The sequence below is a fragment of the Zingiber officinale genome, chromosome 1B, assembly GCF_018446385.1.
Source record: "Zingiber officinale cultivar Zhangliang chromosome 1B, Zo_v1.1, whole genome shotgun sequence".
NCBI lineage: Eukaryota > Viridiplantae > Streptophyta > Magnoliopsida > Zingiberales > Zingiberaceae > Zingiber > Zingiber officinale.
In genome coordinates, this window is record NC_055986.1 from 155,397,002 (window position 1) to 155,404,785 (window position 7,784).

Sequence of the window (7,784 nt, forward strand, 5' to 3'; positions counted from 1 at the left end):
AGCTCGGCTCGATCAATTTGTAGTTGGTCGAAGGCTTTTTTGAATATGATATTGACCGAGCTCCCTGTGTCAATAAAAACGCGGTGGACAGTGTAATTGGCTATTACCGCTTTGATAAGGAGAGCGTCGTCGTACGGCACTTCGACTCCTTCCAAGTCTCTGGGCCCGAAGCTTATCTCGGGTCCGCTCGCCCTTTCCTGACTACAGCCGACCACATGGATCTGGAGCTGCCGGACGCTTGCCTTCCTTGCTCGGTTAGAGTCGCCTCCGGTCTGCCCGCCAGCAATAATGTTGATCTCGCCTCGGGAAGTATTACTTCTATTTTCTTCTTCCCGAGCGGACGATCGGGGCCGTTCCATAGACATCCGGAGATTCTCCCGTCTCGGAGAGTGATGTCGCTCGGGAGTCTGTTGTTGTCGCCTGTCAGTTATCGTCCGATCGGCTTCACGAGGCCTCTGTCGCCCATCGGCTGATGGCGATTGACAGCCACCACCCCGGGGAACGGGATGAGCGATCAAGGGAAGACTCCGACAGTCTCTGGTGTTGTGAGTGTCCGTCCGGTGGAATGAGCAGAACATGGGGGTCCACTTCTTTTTTGGCTTGGGCCGCTCGGCTGCTACTTCTTGGAATGGGTCATAGCATGGGGGGAGCGGATTGCTTCGGCCCTCGGTCCTCTTGGAGGCTGATGAGCGGTGTGCGGCTTCCGCTCGGGAGGTGGAACCCGCTCGGTCGGAGTTTCTTTTCTTCGGGCCGCTTGGGCTTCCTCCACGTTGATGTATTCGTTGGCCTGGTGTAACATATGGTCGTAGTCTCGGGGCGACTTCCGAATGAGCGAGCGGAAGAAGTCCCCGTCCACGAGGCCTTGTGTGAAGGCGTTCATAATTGTTTCCGAGGTGGCTGTTGGAATGTTCATGGCCACCTGGTTGAACCGCTGGATATAAGCTCTGAGCGGCTCTCTTGGCTCTTGCTTGATGGTGAACAAGCTGACACTCGTCTTTTGATAACGCCGACTGCTGGCAAAGTGGTGGAGGAAGGTCGTACGGAAGTCTTTGAAGCTTGTGATGGATCTGTCCGGCAACCTCCGAAACCACCATTGAGCTGATCCCGAGAGGGTGGTAAGAAAAACTCGACACTTAACCCCGTCTGTGTATTGATGAAGGGTAGCGGTATTGTTGAACTTACCCAAATGATCATTCGGATCGGTGGTCCCATTGTATTCACCGATCGCCGGGGGCACATAGTGCTTTGGTAGAGGGTCCTTCAAGATGGCCTCTGAGAACTGACGATTGACCCGCTCGGGCGAGGCGTCCGCTTGGGGGGCTTTGCCTTTTCTATTATCCCGCATTGGTACTTTATCTGACGAAGAGCCTCTATCGCGATTAGCTGCTGCGGCTTTAAGAGGAGTGCGGAAGAAAGCTCGATGGAATGGAACCATGGCCTGTGGTGCTTCCGCTCGGCCACCTGATGCTGATGTGGCTTGCTGCTCAGGCCGTTCGGCTGGTGCCTTCTATTTTTGTTCCACAAGCTTAGCGGCCCTCAACTCGATTAGAGCGTCAAGTTCCTCCGTGGAAAGCGTCACCGTGTGCTGTCGTCCAGCCTCGTCCATTGCTTCCGTTCGGATGTAGGAGCGTTCCCACAGACGACGCCAAATTGATCCTGTCCGAAAGCTGAATCAACGGACACTGGGCACGTGGCGCTCTCCGGTTGCTGACGTGGGTCTTCGACTGCTGGTGTGAACTTCCGGCGATCCTGCAAAGAAGTCGGGCCGGGAAGGGGTTCCCAGCGACGACCCTCCGACGCTCAAGTCAGGTAAGCGAACAACGAAGTGGCTCCGAAAATTGTAGAACGCGTACCTCCGGTGAAGGGTGAGGGCCTTTATATAGGGCTGTGGAGAAGTGAGTGCACACATACCGAGGTGTACACGTGTCCTTTCCCATACCGTAGTGTGGGCTTGTCAGAGGAGCTTACCTGATCCCATACTGCTACAGTTTGAGCACGTCTCTGATGGGACAACGGATCCTTCTGTCGTAGGATTTTGAGTATGGCCTGAATGCAGAACATGCCCACTGTAAAAAAAAGCTGTCCCTTGTCCTTTTCCCCTTACTCCCTGCCGGGCGTCCGGCCGGCCAACCCCCCACCTTACGTCCGTCCGGACATATATAATGGTCTACTTGGGAGATTCTCGGTAATGTACTTTGCGGAGACTGTTAGCAGTATGTTACCTTGTGCCTTCGGCCGAGCGTGACTTCCGCTCGGCCCTTCATTCCTGCTCAATCGAGCGCCGGAATCCCGACTCCCATCGGGGCGCCCTTTGGCCGTCAGTTAAACACCGATTGGCCATCCGGTCGGTCAGCCACTCTTCTCCGGTCGGCCGATCGGTCCGACCTTCTCTTGAGCGTCCGGTCAGTCCATCCTTTTCCGATGGACCACCTGGACCTTTGACTTCCACGTGGCGTTGACTTTCCAGAACGGGGGTCCCCTGTTCTTACCGCCGGATCAGTTTATAAATATAATATTTTTTAAAAATTAAGATATAAATTAAAATAAAATTTTGACAAAAGTATAAATAACTTTTAATAAATAAAAATAAATATAGATTATAAATAGAATTTTAAATTATATAATTTTTATAAAAAATTCCTTTAAAATTTAATGACAACTTGAGATGAAAATATTTATTTTAAATTTATACGAATCATATATTTGTTACAAAAAATATAGATGTATTCCATTTAAAAAATATAATATAAAAGGAATTTAAGATGAAATATAAAACAAATTTAAAATAATATTTCATATAAATTTATAAAAAAAATAAATATTAAATACATATAAAATATAAATATAAGTATTTTATTTTCCCTTTCTCTAAATTTCTTTTCCCTTCCTCTTAAATCGCTCCTAACCTAATTATCCTTCTCGTAGCCGACCTCCTCTCTCGAGCAAGTTGTGCACCTCGCATGGCGGTGAGGACACCTGGGCCACGGCAGCAAGGACGCTTGCGGCCGCTTCAAAGCGGCCATTGGTAAGCCTCTAGTGCTCAACATCGTCATCTTCGCTAAGATCGAAAGCAACCAAATAAAGGTTTTTTCTTTCCCCAAATCGCATTACAGAATCCATGTTTTTAAATCCACCTGTGCTCCACCACCATCCACGACCTCCTCCGGAACCACAGCCACAACCTCCCTAACGCGCTACTCCCCAAGTCTGTCAACTGCTTCTCCTACGACGACGCCTCCTGTCACCTCGAGGTCCGACTCTATGGCCCCTACTATGCGCACTATGAAGACGAGCTCACCTACTTTGACAGAACCTCAACTACGGCACACTCCGCAAGGTGATTGAGTGAGCGCAGGAGGAGTTGTTCCTTTAATTCCCGGTCAAGGGGATCATGGTCATCGATCCCGGCTCTGGTGTGATCCTCCTTCGCCTTCGACATGCCGCCAGAATGCCGCCCGGAAGTGGAAGAAGCGACCGCAGGAATAGGTGAGTTGGCCAGATTGAAAATGAAGTGATCTTGCTGGGTGACATTTCCTTTCGTGTTGGATTAGGGATTGATTTTGATGCGATTGTTGCTGCATTTGTTGACTATTGGATGTTCGACATCTACCAATGTGCCATTTTCTTGATTAATATCCCGTTTCTTCTGCTTAGTTGATTCTGGTTTTAGTCTGCATTTCCTTTTGTAAGTTTTGGCTTTTGCTTCTCCAAATCCGTTGAGTTCCACACACTAGAACCTTGCTTACAAGCAATTGCTTAATTATTTTGCTTCATTTCACTGTCAATAGCATGCCAACTTGCTTGCCAAAGGCTTGGATACTAGTTCAACTTGTGTCCTCCATTTCTGTCACAAGATTTCTAGATACTGTATTAAATTAGTTACTGAGACCATTTTGCAATTGCAATCTCTTACTTATGGTTATATTTCCTCTTGAGTTGTGTAGTCCTTGTCTTTAGTTGTGTTCCTTTCCTGTGTCGGATGTGTGGCTTTGTTCTTTGCTACTTCAAGTACGAGTAATTTTTCATCAGTATTCTAGTTAAACTCATTGAATGTGTCAGGTGTATGTTTTCTTATTGCAAAGGATTTATTTTCAACTTCCAAATCTCTCTAATCACCAAAAGAAGGTATTTCTTTATTAGTTCCTTTCCATATAACCGTTTCTATTGATGTAATGTATTACACTTGGCTGTTTTAATGCCCATTTTAATCATTTTTTCTGGGTTTTCCTTGCAAATAACCTATAGTTTTAAAAGGACTTGATTTTCTATCAAACTTCTTTGCATCCTGGTTTATACAATAGCAAACATGTTCAAAGGAAGTTATGAATTATGAATATTAGTTGAATAATAACTGATTGTTTTTCTCTAACATATAGAGAAGAAAATTTTTACCAGATTAAATTTTTAACTTTCTTAACTTAGCCGATAATTGATTTTTTTCTCTGACCTTTCTGATGAAACATTCACAGGTGTAAATAATACTTCTATTTATTCTGAATATTTGACCATCTTCAGGCTCCATGTGAAGTCTTTACAAAGATTCAAAATATTTGTTTCTATTATTGAAAAATCTACCTACATTCTTCTTTTAATTTTTAGCAGCGGTATCAGAGAGTTCGTGGACAATAAATCGGTTTGAGTTAGTGTAAGTAAAAATAATTAATTGTTCATTATTGTTTTCGTGTGTGTATCTCATTTTTTTAAAAATTTTTTTAGACTAATATAAGTTATTGTATTATGAACAGGAACAAGAAAGAGAAAAATCAAATGTTGATGACTACTCTACTAATTCTTCATTCAATCTTCAATCATGATGTGATGTGGCGGGCGACAAATTTTCTACTGCGATGTGATGGGTGACTCATGTAAGGGGAGGGTGTATGAACTTGAACGCGATCGATAGTTTGGAAGATCAAACAATTAAAGTTTCAACAGATTTGCTCTAATAAGAAGAATAAAGAATCATCACAAGAAATTGAAGACATGCATGTTACTAGCAAGAGGGCGGAGGGAGAAATTATTAAAAGGAAAAGAAAATTGGAATCGTAATGTGTGATTGCTTTTATCTCGAGACGATGTGAATGTTTATTTATCTTAATGGTAATCATATTGTACTTTTAGATTTAGAAATTAGTTTTTTTAATATTTTAATTTATTTGAAATTTGTGATTACTTGTTGCAAAGTAATATGTAAATATGAAATATTGATAAAATTAGTGATAAATTTGCAAATAAATTTATATGTGGATTTATAAACAGAATTATAAATGGATTGATAAACAGATTAACATTATATTTGTTAGATAATTGAGACAGACTAAAAACAAATTTAAAACAAAATTAGAAACAAAATTTGCATTTGAAATTAATTTCATTTAGTTAAATTAAAGATAGATTCATAAACAGTTGTTTAATCTGTTTTTGAAATTAGAGACGAAATATTTCCGTCTCAAAATTAGCTACGGAGCTTTCACTAACTGATTTTTGAGACGGAATATTCCGTCTTAAACATTCTTTAGAGACAGAAAAATGACTTTTAGAGACGGATTTTTTCATCTCTGAAGCCATGTTTTCTTGTAGTGTAAATATATATAGAACACTACTCTTAACTATTCCTAGTCAAGCATTAATATGTAAGGACAATATTAATGCGTTGAGACTAGTATGTAGGTCAACGGATGACTTAATTTCACAAGTTATGGATATGAGATATCAGGTTGATACATGAGTATATATTAGAGAATATATATACTGAATGACCCGCCGTGAGAATATTTCACGAATCATTATATGAGTGTCATAAACATTCTCATGTGACTATTGGTATGAATAGTCTTTAGACCTGAAGTCACTACGGTTCCCTACATAAGACGTATACTTTGGTATCGACAAACGCCACTTGTAATAGAGTAGACTATAAAGTCAATCACTGGGTATGCAATAACTTATGCTGAGGGATGTAAGTGATGTAGATGAGATCTATCCTTTCCATATGACGGAAGTGATATCCGCAGACTCCTTGATTAGTAGGACACAAGAATACATGGTTATGCTCAAATGAGTCAATATGTGACATTGATCTTATTTGTTTTAGTGTGTCTACTTAGAGATCAAGAAACACAAAGATTGATAAGATGATGACATGATCTATGCCTCATTGATCAATCTAGATATCAAGGATAGAAGGACCAAGTCATACAAGATAATAGCCACGGAAATGTTAAGTTGGATCTCGATATTCTCATCACTTGGGTAGCAATGATGTTTTGCTAGATGCTACTCATTGCTTATGTATCTAAATGTTGATTTGGATACATTGTCAACGTTACGAGAACCTATTGGGTCACATACAAAGAACAAGTTGATATGGAGATGAGTTCATATGATGGATCATTGGATTGAATCTAATCCAAATTAGACTCATTGAGTTAGACTCAATTGGATCTAATTATTAGATTGAGTCTAATTCAGATTAGATTCATGGAGCCAATTTGGATTGATGTTCATGGAGTCAATTTGGATTGATATGGTTCAATGAGTTAGACTTATTGGGTGAATTTGAATTCAACTAGGAAGATGAATGGTTAATTTTGAATCATTGGATTGAATGGTCAATTTTGAACCATTGGATTGGAAGACCAAAGGAAAAAACCATTTGATATTCATGAGATGGATATAAATATGATTTATGGATGATATTTTCATTAGATGAAAAACTTTTAGTCTTCTTCTTCTACCTTCCTCCTCTTGGCTGAAACTCAACCTTATGGATGCTAGCACAACCAAAGGTTATTTCTTTCTCCACTTTGTGAGTTTGTGAGACAAACGAGAAGCTTGTTCATGTGGATACCATTGGAGGCGTGAACGTGTAATCGTGTTAGAATCCAAGCTGTCTGAAGTTCATGTGCACACATTAAAGGTATAACTCCCTACATCATGTAGAAACTTAGTATATGGTTTCATTTCACATGGATCTTCTAGAGGAACTAGATGTTTTCCGCTACGCTTTCACGTATTTAGCGCCCTAGTTCCTTACACGGTGTTCTTTAAATGTGATAGACAATAGTTCTGGAATGATTTTAAACTATTATCTTTTAATATCATAGATAAATAGAAGATGAATGAAAATCAAATCTACTTCAATCAATAACATATTATTAAATAAATAATCAATATAAATATGTAAATTATCATCCTTACACTTCTATAATAAACATAATTACTCACACACAAAGAAATTTTAATTAGAAGATATTCAAAACTACTCACGATTATATCTTATTGCATGAACTTAAAAAATCTTGGTAGATGCTACTTATCGTCCTATCTTTAATGTTCTTTGCTCATTGGCTTTAACCATCTTCTCGTTTAAATCCCAAAGCTTTCTTACTAGTTCATCATACTTGGCGTGATTACTCATATCCTTCTCATTACAATCGTCAAAATACTTGCCAGTCACACCCTTAAGGTTGGATGCAATCTTTCAAGTCAACTTCATTTTAGCCAGTGCACTCAGTAAGTTTCTTGCTCTATAAATTAAAGAGAGTTTAGTTCTTGACACAATATAGTTATGATATAGATCTATCTCAAGTAGTTTTCTTACCCAAGGATGGTTTTTTGCATCAATAGTGTATCTAGAAACAAAGACAACTGAAGCAGCAACTAGAGATGGCAAGAATATGAGACATCCATAATCCAACAAGCTCAACTAAAAAATATCCTAGAAAAAAGAACTAGATGATTTTTACAGTCAACTAGTTGTGATTCAAAAGTATCAAAAGAAA

At 40.2% G+C, this 7,784-nt stretch overlaps 1 long non-coding RNA gene across 4 annotated transcripts; it reads left to right on the forward strand.

Moving 5' to 3' along the window:
- The first annotated feature begins 2,883 nt into the window (after positions 1-2,883).
- Positions 2,884-5,126, forward strand: LOC121985714. Of its 4 annotated transcripts, none has more exons than XR_006113253.1 (4): positions 2,884-3,025; positions 3,114-4,125; positions 4,603-4,645; positions 4,746-5,126. It is a non-coding gene; the product is annotated as an uncharacterized LOC121985714 (long non-coding RNA). The 4 variants fall into 4 exon arrangements; XR_006113249.1 differs by having other exon boundaries at positions 3,114-3,486; positions 4,470-4,645; XR_006113252.1 differs by having other exon boundaries at positions 3,114-3,486; positions 4,600-4,645.
- Positions 5,127-7,784: the final 2,658 nt, after the last annotated feature.